The sequence below is a fragment of the Capra hircus genome, chromosome 15 (assembly GCF_001704415.2).
Source record: "Capra hircus breed San Clemente chromosome 15, ASM170441v1, whole genome shotgun sequence".
NCBI lineage: Eukaryota > Metazoa > Chordata > Mammalia > Artiodactyla > Bovidae > Capra > Capra hircus.
Window position 1 is genome coordinate 75,181,263 of NC_030822.1, and position 18,116 is coordinate 75,199,378.

An 18,116-nucleotide genomic window follows, 5' to 3' on the forward strand; every position below is an offset into this window, starting at 1 on the left:
ATTTCTATGCTATCTCTCAGTTCATCCTATGCTTTCCTTCCACCACTGTATCCACAGTTCTCTTCTTTATGTCTGAATCTCTACTCTTGCCCTGTAAATAGGCTTATTGCTACCATTTTTCTAGATTCCATATATATGCATTGTGCTAAGACACTTCAGTTGTCTGGCTCTGTGACCTTATGGACCATAGCCCACCAGGCTCTATGTCCATGGCGATTCTCCAGGCAAGAATACTGGAGTAGGTCGCCATGCTCTGCTCCAGGAAATCTTCCCAACTCAGGGATTAAACCTGTGTCTCTTACGTTTGTTTAATTGGCAGGCAAGTTCTTTACTGCCAGCGCCACCTGGGAAGGCCATATATGCATTACTATATAATATTTGTTTTTCTCATTTTGACTTATTTCATTCTATATAAAAGGCTCTAGGTTTATCCACCTCTGTTCAACTGACTCAAGTTCATTCCTTTCCATGGCTGAGTAATATTCCATTGTAAATATCTACCACATTATTTATCCATTCATCTGTTGATAGACATTTAGCTTGCTTCCATACCCTAGCTATGGTAAATAGTGCTTCAGTGAACATCAGGGTACATGTGTCTTTCTAAATTATGGTTTTCTCAGGATATATGCCCAATAATGGGATTGCTAGGTCATATGGTAGTTTCAGTCCCAGTTTTTAAAGGAATCTCCATACTGTTGTTCAAAGTAGCTGTATCAGTTTACATTCTCACTAACAGTGCAAGAGTTCCCTTTTCTCCACATCCTCTCCAGAATTTTTGATGATAGCTATTCTGACTGGTATATCTTTATTTTTAATTGTCCTAAAGCGTTTGCCTACAATGCAGGAGACCCGGGTTCAATCCCTGGGTCAGGGAGCTCTCCTGGAGAAGGGAAAGGCAACCCACTCCAGTATTCTTGCCTCCCACCCCCCCCGCAAAAGGGGCTAAAAGAAATATTTATAGTGCTTCCCTGGTAGCTCAGGCAGTAAAGCATCTGTCTACAATGTGGGAGACCTGGGTTCGATCCCTGGTTTGGGAAGATCCCCTGGAGAAGGAAATGGCAATCCACTCCAGTACTATTGGCTGGAAAATCCCATGGACAGAGGAGCTTGGTAGGCTACACTCCATGGGGTCGCAAAGAGTCGAACACAACTGAGCAACTTCACTTTTACTTTCACAAATATTTTTTTAGCATAATGTTACTGCCCAATCACATGACAATAAGAATATTCGACACATTGTTACATAATTTGTCCATTAGGACCTAGTAGAAGACTTCACACAGCAAGGCCAATCTACTTAAAGTTTTTTTGATATGAGAGAAAGAAATCATCTGCAAAGGCTGGAATATTTTGAATTCCCAAGGGAAAATCTGAAAGGAAGGATACAAGCATCAGTGAAATGCCAGCGAAGCCACTTGAAGGAAAGAAAGAAAACCTCCCTTGCCTCTAGCCCCAGGGTCCTTGGCTGGGAAAGAACTTTTAAAATGTTGTAATAGATAACCAATGGGAATTTGCTGTACACCTCAGGGAACTCAAACAGGGGCTCTGTGACAATCTAGAAGAGTGGGATGGGGAGTGAGATGGGAGGGAGGGGACATGGCTGTACCTATGGCTGATTCTTGTTGATGTTTGACAGAAAACCACAACATTCTGTAAAGCAATTATCATTCAATTAAAAAAAGCAAATAAAGTGGCAAAGAAAAAGTTGTTTCATCTAAACTGTTGACTGTGGGTTTTGTCAGGTAAATCTCTGCTGTCTCCTCTAGGGAGTCTTCAAAATGTTTTTATTCATGATGTTATGCAAGTAAATTCAGAGCAAATTGATTTCACATGAGTGAAATCAAACTGATAGAAGTATACTGATAAGTGTGAGATAGCTTTTAAGAAAAAAATTCATCTGAGACTCAATAAGTATGTTGTCTACTTTGTGCTTTTCTGAATTTGAAGTTACAAAGTGCCCCGTAAACAGAAGATTCACTCATTCATCCAGATGGCCATCTCCTGTCCTGAGACGTGATGTGTACACATGTGTATTGAGTGGGTTCAGTGTCCACTTACTTCTAGTGTTGGAAAATTATCAAGTCAGACTAAAATATTCAGGTGAATTTTGAATTTATGCTATGAAGTTGTCTTGCAACACAGAGATTCACTCCAGCTCTTACAGATCTGAGGAAGCAGGAACAAGGTCACAGGAACCATTGGCATAGGTCACTTTTCCCATGGCCTGCTTAGGGTCGCAAAATGGATTTCCTTTAAGAGTACATTTTCTCATAATTTTCTGGGCATCTATATGCTAACCTTAGCATCCAAGAGTCCTTTTATGATACCCAAGCAGTTCTTCAAAATGGGGATCCTCTGTGTGTAACATAGGTTGATGTGTGGAGAGAAGCTGCACTTTCTGAGAAAACATGCTTTTTAGGCCCAGAAACAATATTGGGTCAGTGCCTTTAGATGGCCAGGCCCTGAGGACTTGACTCATACTGGGTAAAATACAGAAGATACTGATGTTACCCAGTGGAAAACAGCTGCCACAGTGACAGCAGATGAAGGCCAAACATGTTCTCTTCCTGTGGTAAGCAGCATAGGAAACTGTTGAAAAATCATGAGGCATCTCTGCCTTGGAGACAGAAAACATCTGAACACTTTCCTGTCAATGCACCTCTCCCCCATGAGTAGATCTAAGTGTGAACTGAAATGATCCTTTGTGAACTTTGCCTCAGGACAAAGGGAGTGAGTACTATTCTAGTACTGTCTGAAGGTGCCTTTTCAAAAGCTCTCTCTCCTGCACTCCACTCTGAGGTGGCAGTATTGAAAGGATTTGGGTTAATAAGTACCAAAGTACTGATGAAGCATAAAAGACAACATACACACACACACATACACACAAACAAGGAATAGCTTTTCATGTACTGCCTCATCTCAACAGATTGGATGCATCTCATTTTATCAGATTGCCAACATTTGCTGGATCATAGAAACAGCAAGGGAATTCTAGAAAAACATCTACTTCTATTTCATTGACTACACTAAATCCTTTGACTATGTGGATCATATCAAACTGTGGGAAACTCTTAAATATATGAGAATACCAGACCACCTTACCCATCTCCTGAGAAGCCTCTATGTGGGTCAAGAAGCAATAGTTAAAACCCTGTATGGAACAACTGACTGGTTCAGGATTAAGAAAGGAGTAGGACAAAGCTACTTACTGTAACCCTGTTTGTTTAACTTATACGAAGAGCACATCAAGCAAAATGACAGGCTGGATGACTTACAAATTGGAATCAAGATTGCCAGGAGAGAGTGTATTCCTCTCACAGGTAGTCTTAGCATTGGAGGTCCTGACTTAGCTGGTAGAGGACTTGTCAGGATATAATGGAAGATAAATGCTTAATACTGAAGCTGCAGCTGAAAGAGAAGGATGAACTAATTTCCCAACTTCAGGAAGAATTGGAAAAAGTTCAGCACTTACAGAAGACTTTTGCTTCAAGAGTAGATAAATCTACACAAACTGAACTTCTAGACTGTGATAGCACAGGATCATGAAGACTGTGATGGAGAACTAACTGAAGTTGGCCAAGGCAGAAGCAGGAAGACAAGTCAGAAGGCTATTTGCCATAATCCAGAGATCAAGCCCTGAGCCTTTGGAGTGGGCACACTGACTCCAAGACCCTAGACTACCACAGAACTCCTAACCCTATGGAGTATCAAATCGTGAGAATTCCCACAAAGGAAATCAGTAGAATACAAGACCTGGCATCACCCAACTACCAGTAGCACCTGTGCAGGGTGCCTCATCCAAACAACAAACAAGACTAAAATACAAATTCAATCATCAGCACACAGGATTATCACCTCACTCAGCCCTGCCCATCGGGGGGGGGGGTGTGGGGGGGGGGGAACACACACACACACACACACACACACAAAAACCTCAGCACAAATATCACCCAAACCACTGGACTAAACTTTGGAGGGCAGAAACCAAAAGGAAGAAAGAATTCAACCTTGAAGCCTGGGAAAATGAGACCTCAAAAACCATAAGTTTAAAAAAATAATGAAAAAAACAGAGAAATACTGCACAAATGAAGGAACAAACTAGAAACACAGAAGCCCAAATAAATGAAGAGGAAATAGGCAAACTACCTGAAAAAGAATTCAGAATAATGAAAGTAAAGATTATCAAAAACCTTGAAAACAGAATTGAGAAAATACAAGAATCAATTAACAAAAATCTAAAAGAATTAAAGAATTATGCAGAGATAAACAGAACAATTACTGATATTAAAAACATTCTAGAAGGAATCAATAGCAGGATATCTGAAGCAGAAGAACGGATCAGTGAGTAGGAAGATAAAATGGTGGAAATAACTTCTGAAGAGCAGAATAAAGTAAACAGAATGAAAAGAACTGAGGATGATCTCCGAGACCTCTGGAAAATATGAAACACACCAACATTTGAATTATAGGGGTCTCAGAAGAATAAGAGAAAAAAAAATGGTATGAGAAAATTTTTGAAGAGATTATAGTTGAAAATTTCCCTAACATGGAAAAGGAAATAGTCAATCAAGTCCAAGAGGTGCAAAGAGTCCCATAAAGGATAAACTCAAGAAGAAACATGTCCAAGACACATACTAATCAAACTAACAAAGGTTAAACATAAAGAAAGAATGTTAAAAGCAACAAGGGAAAATCAACAAGTAACATGCAAGGGAAACCCCATACGTTTAACAGCTTCCAGCATAAATTCTGCAGGCCAGAAGGGAATGGCAGAATATATTTAAAGTACTGAAAGGGAAATCTCTATAACCAATATTACTCTACCTGGCAAGTCTCTCATTCAAAATTGATGGAGAAATCAAAAGCTTTTCAGACAAACTCAAGTAAAGAGAATTCAGTAAAGAATGAAATAGAAGGAGAAGGAAAGAAAGAAATGACAACCCACTCCAGTACTCTTGCCTGAAAAATCCCATGGATGGAGGAGCCTGGCAGGCTACAGTCCATGGGGTCACAAAGAGTTGGACATGACTGAGAGACTTCACCTACTTTCTTAAACCAGCTTTACAGCAACTGTTAAAGGGACATATATAGTCATGAATTAAAAGGGAAGAAGAAGATCTACAAAAAAAAAATACCAAACAACTAAGAAAACGGCAATAGGAACATATATATCAATAACTACTTTAAATGTAAATGGATTAAATGCTCCAACCAAAAGACACAGACTGGATGAATGGAAATAAAACATGACCCATATATATATATATATATATATATATATATATATATATATATATATATATATATATATATATATATATATATATATACTGTCTACAAGAAACCCACTTCAGACCTAGACACATATATAGACTGAAAGTGAGAGGATGGAAAAATATATTCCATGCACATGGAAAGTAAAAGAAAGCTAGAGCAGCAATCCTCATATCAGAAAAAGTAGACCTTAAAATAAAGGATATTACAAGAGATAAGTAAAGACACTACATAATGATCAAGGGATCAGTCCAAGAGGAACACATAACAGTTGTAAATATCTGTGCACCCAACATGGGAACATCTCAATACACAAAAAACACTAAAAGACATAAAAGGAGAAATTGACAGTAACACAATAATAGTAGGAAACTTTAAAACCCAACTTAGACCAAAAAAATCACAAACAAATGGATTAAACAATACTTTTCTAAACAAACAGGTAACTGAAGAAATCAAAAGGGAAATAAAAAAAATTTCTAGAAACAAATGAGAATGAAAACATGAGAACTCAAAACCTATGAGGTGCAGCCAAAGCAACTCTAAGAAGGAAGTTTATAGCAATACAACCCTACCTCAAGAAACAAGCATCGAGCAGACAACCTAACTTTACACCTAAAACAATTGGAAAAAGAAAAGCAAAAAATACTCCCAGAATTAACAGAAGGAAAGAAATCATAAATATCAGGGCAGAAATAAATGAAAAAGAAATGAAACAAACAATATAAAGATTAATAAAATAAAACTGGTTCTTTGAGATGATAAGCAAAACTGAAAAACCTTTAGCTAGACTCATCAAGAAAAAAAAGGGAGAAGAATCAAATCAACAAAATTAGAAATGAAAAAGCAGAGGTTACAGCAAACAATGCAGAAATACAAAGGATTATAAGAGACTACTATGAACAACTATATAGTAATAAAATGGATATCCTTGAAGAAATGAACATATTCTTAGAAAAGGTCAATCTTCCAAGACTGAAGCAGGGAGAAATAGAAATTATGAACTACCCAATTACAAGCACTGAAATAAAATTGTAATTAAAAATACTCCCAAAAGACAAAAGTCCTGTGCCAGACGCCATCACAGGTGAATTCTATCAAACATTTAGTGAAAAGCTAATTATCCTTTTAAGACTCTTTCAAAAAACTGCAGAGGAAGGAACACTTCCAAACTTATTCTATGAGGCCATCATCACCCTGATACCAAAACCAGACAAAGAAAACACAAAAAAAGAAAACTACAGGTCAATATCAGTGATCAACATAGATGCAAAAATCCTCAACAAAATTTTAGCAAACAGAATTCAGCAATACATTAAAAAGCTCATGCGCCATGATCAAGTTTGGTTTATTCCAGGGATGCAAGGATTCTTCAGTATCTACAAATCAATCAATGTGATACACTATATTAACAAATTGAAGGATAAAAAACATATGATAATCTCAATAAATGCAGAAAAAGTCTTTGACAAAAATCAGCACCCACTTATGATTAAAACTCTTCAATAAAATGAGCATAGATATAACTTATCTCGACATAGTCATGGCCATATATGACAAGCCCACAGCAAAAATTATACTCAATGGTGAAAAACTGAAAATATTCACTCTAAGATCAGGAACAAGACAAGGGTGTCCACTTTCACCACTATTATTCAATATAATTTTGAAAGTCCTAGCTACAGCAATCAGAGAAGAAAAAGAAATAAAAAGAATACAGATTGGAAAAGAAGAAATTAAGCTCTCACTGTTTGCAGATGACATTATACTGTACATAGAAAACCCTAAAGATAGTATCAGAAAATTACTAGAGCTAATAAATGAATTTAGCAACGTTGCAGAATACAAAATCAATACACAGAAGTCACTTGCATTTCTATATACTAACAATGAAAAATCAGAAAGAGAAATTTAGAAATCAATCCCATTCACCTGTGCAACAAAAAGAATAAAATACCTAGGAATAAACTTACCTAAGGAGACAAAAGCACAGTATTCAGAAAATTATAAGACACTGATGGAAGAAATCAAAGATGACATAAGCAAAAGGAGAGATGGAACCCATATTCCTGAGTAGGAAGAATCAATATTGTGAAAATGACTATACTATCAAATTTAATCTACAGATTCAATGTGATGTGATCCCTATCAAATTACCAATGGCATCTTCCACAGAACTAGAACAAATTTCACAATTCATGTGGAAACACAAAAGACCCCAAATAGCCAGAGCAGTGTTGAGAAAGAAGAATGGAGTTGGAGGAATCAACCTTCCTGACTTCAGATCATACTACAAAGCTACAGTCAATAAGACAGTATGGTACTGGCGCAAAAACAGAAATATAGACCAATGGAGCAAGATAGAAAGCCCAGACATAAACCCATGCACCTATGGGTACCTTATTTTCTACAAAGGAGGCAAGAATATACAATGGGGCAAAGACAGCATCTTCAATAAGTGGTGCTGGGAAAACTGAAGAGCTCCATGTAAAAGAATGAAATTAGAACATTTCCTGACACCACATGCAAAGATAAACTCAAAATTGATTATATTCCTAAATATAAGACCAGAAACTATAAAACTCTTAGAGAAAAATAAAGACAGAATACTCGATGATGTAAATCAAAGCAAGATCCTCTATGCCCTACATGGAAATAAAAACAAAAGTAAACAAGTAGGACATGATTAAACTTAAAATCTTTTGTATATCAAAGGAAAACTATAAGCAAGGTGAAAAGACAATCCCCATAATGGGAGAAAATAAAGCAAATGAAACAACTGACAAAGGATTAATTTCCAAATATACAAGCAGCTCATACTACTTGTTACCAGAAAAACAAACAACCCAATCAAAAAATGGGGAAAAGACCTAAATATGCCAAGGAAGGCATATAGATGGCTAATAAACACCTGAAAAGATGCTCAACATTGTTCCTTATTAGAGAAATGCAAATCAAAAGTACAATGAGATATCACCTCCCACCGGTCAGAATGGCCATCATCAAAAAGTCTACAGACAATAAATGCTGGAAAGGGTGTAGAGAAAAGGGAACATTCTTGCACTGTTGGTGGGAATGTAAATTGATACAGCCACTATGGAATGTGGTATGGAGATTCCTTTAAAAACTAGGAATAAAGCCACCATATAAAGCCAGCAATCACACTCCTAGGCATATACCCTGAGGAAACCAAAATTGAAAGACACATGTATCCCATTGTTCATTGCAGCATTATTTACAATAGCTAGAACATGGAAGCAACTTAGATATCCATCAACAGATGAAAAGATAAAGAAGTTGTGGTATATGTTAAAAAATGGAATATTACTCAACCATACAAAGGAATGCATTTGAGTCAGTTCTAATGAGGTAGATGACCCTAGAACCTATTATACAGAGTGAAATAAGTCAGAAAGAGAAAGATAAATATAAACTAACACATATATAAAAAATCTAGAGAGATGGTACCAAAGAATTTATCTGCAGTGCGGCAATGGAGAAACAGACGTAAGAAGCAGACTTACGGGCATGGGCAGAGGTGAGGAGAGAGTGAGATGTATGGAGAGAGTAACGTGGAAACTTACTTTTCCATATGTAAAATAGATACCCAATGGGAATTTTCTGTATGTCTCAGGAAACTCAAAGAGTGGCTCTGTATCAACCTAGAGAGGTGGGATGGGGAGAGAGATGAGAGCGAGGTTCAAAAGGGAGGGGATATATGTATGCCTATGGCTGAGTCATGTTGCGATTTGACAGAAAACCACAAAATTCTGTAAAGCAGTTATCCTTCAATTAAAAAAGAAATTAAAAAAAAAACACGATTACCGGGAAAACTATCAACAACCTCAAATATGCAGCTGATACCACTCTAATGGCAGAGAGTGAAGAGGAACTAAAGAGCCTCTTGATGAGGGTGAAGGAGAGTGAAAAAGCCAGCTTAAGACTCAATATTTTAAAAATTACATTACAGCATCTGTTCCATCACTTCATGGCAAATAGAAAGGGAAAAGGGGGAAGCAGTGATAGATTTCCTCTTTTTGGGCTCTAAAATCACTGTGGATGGTGACTAGAGCCATGAAATTAGAAAATAATTGCTTCTTGGCAGGAAAGGTATTACAAAACTAGACAGTGTGTTAAAAACTAAAGACGGAATTTTGCCCACAAAGGTCTGTATAGTGAAGGCTTTCCAGTAGCCGCATACAGATATGAGAGCTGGACAATAAAAATGGTAGAGCGCTGAATAATTGATGCTTTTGAACTGTGGTGCTGGAGAAGACTCTCAAGAGTCCCTTGGGCTGCAAGAAGATCAAACTAATCAATCCTAAAGGAAATCAACCCTGAATATTCATTGGAAGGACTAATGCTGAAGCTGAAACTCTAATACTTTGGCCACCTGATATGAACAGCTGACTCACTGGAAAAGATCCTGATGCTGGGGAAAGATTAAAAGTAGAAGCAGAAGAGGGTGATAGAGGTTGAGATGGTTGGATGGCATCACCAACTCAATGGACACAAACTTGGGCAAATGCCAGGAGATGGTAAGTGACAGGGAAGCCTGCATGATGCAGTTCATAGGGTCATGAAGAGTCGGATAAGACTTAGTGACTGAAGAACAACATTGAAATGTATTGTTCACATTTCTCAGATTACAGTTTGTGTGATTGTGTTAGCTTCATGTTAGTTCTTCTGCCTTTCATAAAACAAGTTCTAGTTCAGTTTGGATATTTGGATCATAAAGTGGACCACACTGATGAGTGATTATTTTAATGACATCTAGCCTAGTGAGAGTTTGCAGAGATGTTTTAACTTTCTAGTTATTTTCTTACAAATCTTCTGGCTTATGGGTCACTGTTTATACTATCAAGTTAATGAAATCATTAATGTACAGTCATTCCTAAGAAATGTGAGATACTGAATGCTAACTTTCTAAAGCCACAATATGCCAAAGCTGGTTTCTAGTCCACCTGAATGTGAAGCCAAGTTGGTGCTCTTTCCAGTGCTTCACAAAGCCTCCATCAATGCCCAGGACCCCCATCAGTCTGGGCATGTTTATGAAGGCTTCCTCCACTGCCTTAGCAGTGAACTGATATCCTTCTGGGGTAGGAGATGTTGGAATACTCATAACTGCCCACAGCTCCTGTTAATTCAGAGGTAAGTAGCTTCAGTATGAACGGTTGAGAAAATTCCCAAGTGCTTGCTTATGAGTATTAACCATTCTACTACATGATACAATTAACTTCTGCCATTGCGTCTTGTCTCTGCTGGCAAATTACTTTGTAAAGTGTTTTATATAACAAATTACTCTACCGTTGAATATGTCTGTTATCTTGAGAAAGTGACTTAAACTCCCTAAGCTTTCATTTCTTCATCTGTAAATACTGGATAATAAAAGTCATTATATCAAGAGTTTTGTGAGCTTTAAATGAAATTGTGTGGAGAAAGATCTGGGGATGGTTATAGAAGTACAAGTATTGGATATAGAAAAAGTGATAGAAGTTACAGTAATTTTTGTGGAAAACACTAAATTATTGCAAATACTTTTATACAAATCACCTCATTGTATCTTTCAAATATCTGTACTATCTCCATCTTACAACTGAGGAAACAGAAACTTGTAGGACTTAAATTCCCTGCTCAAGAACAGGTTAATAAGTCCAGGAGAGTTTGACTTTCCTACAATAAATACATATAGATATTAGACTTTAAATAGTATATATATATATATATATATATATATATATAGTATAGTATAGTATAATATATATAGTATATATATATAGTAATATATATATAGTATATATATATAATATGTGTGTGTGTGTGTCTACCTAGTAATACCTATGTCCCTAACACTGTGGTAAGTGCTTTATATGTTGCCTTAACTATCAAAATCATGCTCTGAGATGTTTATTATCATTATTTACATATTTAAAGACTGAAGACTAGAGAGGGTAAACAGTTTGCCTCTGAAATAATTTGGGAAATAGTTAAGGCCAATGCTTGACCCCAAAGCCTGTGCTCTTTTCAGGGGGTCTCTTAATGCTATTAATAATTAATGTACCACAGCTTTCTTATCCATTCGTCTGCTGATGGACATCTAGGTTGCTTCCATGTCCTGGCTATTATAAATAGTGCTGCGATGAACACTGGGGTACACGTGTCTCTTTCAATTCTGTTTCCTCGGGAGATGGGAGGGGGGTTCAGGATGGGGAACACATGTACAGCCATGCAGATTCATGTTGATGTATGGTAAAACCTGGAGAAGGCAATGGCACCCCACTCCAGTACTCTTGCCTGGAAAATCCCATGAACGGAGGTGCCTGGTAGGCTGCAGTCCATGGGGTCGCTAAGAGTCGGACATGACAGAACGACTTCACTTTCACTTTTCACTTTCATGTATTGGAGAGGAAATGGCAACCCACTCCAACAGTCTTGCCTGGAGAATCCCAAGGACAGGGGAGCCTGGTGGGCTGCTGTCTATGGGGTCGCACAGAGTCGGACACAACTGAAGCGACTTAGTAGCCGCAGCAGCATGGCAAAACCAATACAATATTGTAAAGTAATTAGCCTCTAAATAAAATAAATAAATTTATATTAAAAAACAACTAATGTAAGTAGCCCTTAGTTTCCTAGTCTATAAATTTTAAGGAATATCTACATTGTAGTACTGTGTGAGGATGAGATGACATAAAATAAAATAAAGTACTTAGGTAAGGCTGGACAGCATAATAGACAACAGAATGTTAGTCCTTTTCCTCTTATTTGGGGGAACAGCGGCTCAAAGAGAGGAACGGAAGACAGGTGCAGAGCCATTGGCCTTATCTCTGAGTGACATCTGCAGGCAGCTCAGTGACATTAGAATTGGATTGTTCTCATCTCAAAATGGCCACCACCCTGTGAGTTCTGTACACAGATCAGTTACTGAGGGAGACAGCAGCAGATCGGGGGGGGGGGGGGGGGGGCTACATCGTAAACTTCCAGATTTAAGTAATGCAATTCTAAAGGTCTTCAGACTTTGGCACTACACTGTCACTCCTAAACTGTTACTTTTGTCTTAGAAATGCTATACAACTCCTCGATCAGTGCAAGTTAACTTTTAAAGACCAACTATTTATCACCATTTCTAAATAGCAAGATGCTCTATGAATGGTGAAAATACTGTTTCATCTCCATTGAGAACAGATGAGCAACAGACAGAGGAGTGCAGAGAATGAGGCTGGACCCTGTTGGGTCTCATAGCTAAATTCTCTATAGTGGCAAAGCTTAGCACAAAGCTTTGGAATCTACAGATAATCCCTTTAAAAAATACTTTCCGAGCTTTCGGGTTGGTGAGTCAGTAGAGGTGCTGGGAGGTGCTTGGAAAGCTCCACACCCTTTCCCCATACCTTGTCCTAATGCACGTCTTCCATGTGGCTATTCCTGAGTTCTGTTTTTTTATAACTGACCTGTAATCTAGTTTCTGTATATGTTATTCCACACAAGATAAATCAGGCAGGCTATGCACTGGATACCCAGTACATTTAAAAAATATATTTATTTGAAGGACAATATAATAACTTTTTCAGTCCAATATCATGTAATATCCAACATCACTGATAATAATTTTGAGATGTTTTCTCAGCAATTACATGTGATGTATCACAGCTTAAGAAATCATAAATAAGAGCATGAAAGGGTTTTCCTGGAAGCTCAGACAGTAAAGAATCCGTCTGCAATGCGGGAGACCTGAGTTCCATCCCTGGGTTGGGAAGAGCCCCTGGAGGGCATGACAACCACTCTAGTATTCTTGCCTGGAGAATCTCCATGGACAGAGATACCTGGCAGGTTACAGTCCATGGGTTTACAGTCAGACACCACTGAGCAACTAAGTACATGGCATCAAGAGTCTGAATATTTGTGTAGGTTACTAAAAATTGGCATGTTAATCTAGTTTTATTAAATTCTTACACAACAAATGGGTATCTAATTCAAAAGTTTACATCAAGTTAGTAAATTTTGAGTAGAGGAGTATTTATGTCTTAAGTGAATATTATAAATGAATTGAGCATATCTTTCAAGTGTTTTTAAGCACTTATTTAATAAACTATAAGTCAGATTTACCCAGTTTATTACCCTTAGCTTTTTTTATACTTTTTGAACTACCATAATTTTCTACATCTCTCCATTTTTCTTCAAACCTACTATTAAACACATACAGTTTTAACTCAATAATAATAATAGATAGATAGATAGATAAACTATAAGTCACTATGCTAGGTTACATGCATACAGACATTAAACAAAAATACAACCCCAACTTGATTTAGTTCTGTGGGACACCAGAAAACAAACTAATCATCACTGCAGGATATGAAGAGTTGTAAAGAGAACCAGGAGGGAGCAGCGATCTAGGAGACACATAACTAAAAATAAGCTTAGGATAAGGGGACTTGGAGGGATTCCTGGAAAAGCTGATGTTGATATAACTTTGAAATATGGAACAAATTTTGTCAGGCCAAAAAAAAAAAAAAGTATATCTAGACAGGAAAGGGCATGTGCAAGAACATAGGGAGGCTGTAGTCTGGGCAGCGTCAATTAACGAATAAAATGAGTAAACCTGGGATCATAACAAGATAAGAAAAATCTAGCTTGGGGTAAAATAGGAAGCTTAAGTTGGAATCTTAATGGGGCCCCACTACATATAATGTGTGACTAAGCTTCATAGTAAAGTTAATGAAATGTCCATGCGGTGAGCAATTAAAATGAAGTGGCCAGAAATGTAATTGTAATAAAGAAGATAAAGGAACTTTGATGATGGAGTAGGGCTATGGGCTACCATCTTGACACGGATGTCCTCCAGAACAGTTCTTAGATGTGCAGAGGAAGACTGTGAGCCTATTATCAATGCCAAACACTCACCTGCTCTGTTTCCAGAGGCCAACACTGCACGACTAAGTTGACTGGAAACAGTGAAAATTCATGATCTTGAAACTCAGCTGATATTGGTCATGAATTCTTCTGTGATTTCTAGGTAGAGCCCACTCTTCAGTTCAGTTCAGTTCAGTTGCTCACTCATGTCTGACTCTTTGTGACCCCACGGACTGCAGCGTGCCAGGCCTCCCTGTCCATCACCAACTCCAAGAGCTTACTCAAACTCATGTCCGTTGAGTTGGTGATGCCATCCAACCCTCTAATCCTCTGTCATCCCCTTCTCCTCCTGCCTTCAATCTTTCCCATTATCAGGGTCTTTTGCAGTGATGCAGTTCTTTGCATCAGGTGGCCAGAGTACTGGAGTTTCAGCTTCAGCATCAGTCCTCCCAATGAATATTCAGGACTGATTTCCTTTAGGATGGACTGGTTGGATCTCTTTGCAGTCCAAGGGACTCTCAAGAGTCTTCTCTAATACTGCAGTTCAAAAGCATCAATTCTTTGGTGCTCAGCTTTCTTTATAGTCCAACTCTCACATCCATACATAACTACTGAAAAAACCATAGCCTTTACCAGACGGACATTTGTTGGCAAAGTAATGTCTCTGATTTTTAACATGCTATCTAGGTTGGTCATAACTTTCCTTCCAAGGAGTAAGAGTCTTTTTATTTCATGGCTGCTGTCACCATCTGCAGTGATTTTGGAGCCCAAGAAAACAAAGTCAGCCACTGTTTCCACTGTTTCCCCATCTATTTGTCATGAAATGATGGGACTGGATGCCATGATCTTAGTTTTCTGAATGTTGAGCTTTAAGCCAACATTTTCTCTCTCCTCTTTCACTTTCATCAAGAAGCTCTTTTGTTCTTCTTCACTTTCTGCCATACGGGTGGTGTCATCTGCATATCTGAGGTTATTGATATTTCTCACTCTTACTCCTTCACAACTATTCCCAGCCTTCAAAATCCAACTTGTTTTTTTACTGTGTAAGCTTCCTCCTCATTCTCAGCAGATTTCCTCACCTTCTGTTTTATAGGGCCAAAGTGAGGTCTATAAGCATTAAAATATCAATTTCTTTCCCCCACCTAAGAACTTATCTGTATCTACATTCTCCTCTTTGTGTCTCCTTTCCTCAGTTATAAAAATGAAATAATAATTAAACAAAACTGACAATGTTTTGTAGGGAAGACTAAATAACATGCAATATTCAGGCAGGTGTGCCATGCAATGGTCAATACTTGTTGGTCACCATCATTGTTGTTATGGTTGTCCAAACCTGATCCCAACATCTATCCTTAAAGTGTCATCCCAGGCAGCCTCCTGGAGCCTCTAACTTCATCATTAATCCTGTCTCTCTCCTGTATCTTCCAAATTTTCCTCTCTAGTAGCTCTTTTCTCTCAGCATAGATCACTTCTCTGATAACTGAAAAAAAAAAAAAAAATCTTCGTCTATATTGATTCCTCTCCCTAAGTCACACCCTACATTTTTTGTGTGTGTTTTATATTGAACTCTCTGAGAGCTATTCAGAATCTGCTATGTTCACTTCCTTCATTAATACAAAACTGCTACATTCTGGCCTCTTCCCTGCAGAAACTGCTTTTCAAAAGTTACTTATAATGAGCCAAGTATCAAATCTAATAGGTGCTGTTTGGTTCTTACTGTATTTGAACCCTCATGAACATTGACACTGTAAAACACTCTTTCCTTTTAGACATTCCCTCTTTTCCCCTTCCTTTTAGACATCTCCTTCCTCTTCCTCCCCCTCTTCTTGGCTGATTTTATTCTTCGATAAATTTAAATCCCCCTGTTTAGCATGATATTCAGTACATGTTTAGTACTCAGTAAATATTTGCGGAATTAATAAAAATGACCTTGATGATAACATACTGAGCAAAAATGAATTTCTTTTGTTGTTGCTGTTGTGTCCTGCTCTTTGTGACCCCATGAACTGCAGCATGCCAGGCTTCCCTGTCCTTCACCATCTCCTGGAGTTTCCTCAAACTCATGTCCGCTGAATCAGTGACGACCTCCAACCATCTCATCCTCTGTCATCCCCTTCTCCTTCTGCCCTCAATCTTTCCCAGCATCAGGGTCTTTTCCAGTGAATCAGCTGTTTGCATCAGGTGGCCAAAGTCTTGGAGCTTCAGGTTCAGCATCAATCCTTTCAATGAATATTCAGGATTTATTTTCTTTAGGATTGATCTCCTTGCTGTCCAAGGGACTCTCAAGGATCTTCTCTAGTACCACAGTTCACATTTCTTTTGAGCATTAAGTATATTTTATATTTTAATGTTTAAGAACTGTTATGTCTAAGCTGTGGACATACTCAGGGTAGAAAGTTGTCTCTATCAGTGTAGAAATTAAACTATCCTCTGAATTATCTTTTCTTAATAGAATAAAAAACCAATTAGCTGGTTCCCAACTACAATATTTAAAATTATTCAAGTTTTATTTGCTCTCAAGCTTTAGTAAAAAGAGACATATTACCACAGAAATAGCTCCCTTATTGTAAATCCTCTTTATCATCTTGCTTTATTTTGACTAGATCATAAAATAAAAGTGTTGGCTAAAAAATTCCTGGATGCTTTACAGTTACAAATATTTGTATCTTGTTAGGTGAAGCTTCAGTGCACCCTCTTATAAAGTTAGTGCCTTAAATGGGAAAAGGGGCCATTTCAGGTTTCCCAGCTGGCAGTGAACTGTGGTAAGATGCACCTAATTAGGAGATCTCAAATCCCTGATTACCATTCATGGGACTTGCGATTGTAGCACAGTAAATATCTCATTGAAAATGTTCTGCACTGCTTTCCTCATCACAGTCCTTGTATATATAAGTATAACAGAATCAGATGCAAGGACAAAAACAACCAGTCAGCTTCTCTGTGGCTTATTACCATAGCCCTCCAAAGAGTAGAATCTGTATTTCTGGTCTCCCTCTATTCATGAAACTATAAATGAACTTGCCACATCTGTTTCACTTGTTGATTTATTCATTAATTTACTCACTCATTCATGTTCTCACATATGCTTTGAATGGATGAGGCTGAATCATTTTTGCAGTCACATGGATTGGTCCTAGTGAATCCTAATTACAGGATCCCCGAGGTGGTCTACATACAGCAAAACCATCCAATGGATGAGCTGACTCCATTATGTCTGCCCTTTTTCTTCCAAATGACACTACTCTAATTTATGTCCTATTGCCAATCATCTCAGAGAAGGCAATGGCAGCCCACTCCAGTACTCTTGCCTGGAAAATCCCATGGATGGAGGAGCCTGGTGGGCTGCAGTCCATGGGGTCGCTAAGAGTTGGACACGACTGAGCGACTTCACTTTCACTTTTCATTTTCCTGCATTGGAGAAGGAAATGGCAACCCACTCCAGTACTCTTGCCTGGAGAATCCCAGGAAAGGAGGAACCTGGTAGGCTGCCATCTATGGGGTCGCAGAGAGTCAGACACAACTGAAGCGACTTAGCAGCAGCAGCAGCAGCCAATCATCTAGGCTAGTAGTGCACTCATATCATGAGTAATGTCACAGATAGATTTCCCTGGAAAACAGGCTCTGAGATGAGTTTAGGATGCAGGATATTTATCAAGAATTGCCCTTGGGGTCAATATCTGTGGAAGAGAAGAAAAGGAAACAGGAGTGGACAGAGAGAAAAGTCAAGCCACAATCAAGTCCATGGGCAGCCTGAGACCAGCCCAACCCCACAGGAAGCTCAGAAGCCAGGATGACTGTTCTGAGTTGTCCCAAGTTTGGACAAGATATGAAAGCCTTTATGTGCATGAGTGCTAAGTTGCTTCAGTTGTGTCTGACTCCGTACAACCCGATAGATTGTAGCCTGCCAGGCTCCGCTGTCCATGGGATTCTCCAGGCAAGAATACCGGAGTGGGTTGCAGTGCCCTCCTCCAGGGGATCTTCCTGACCCAGGG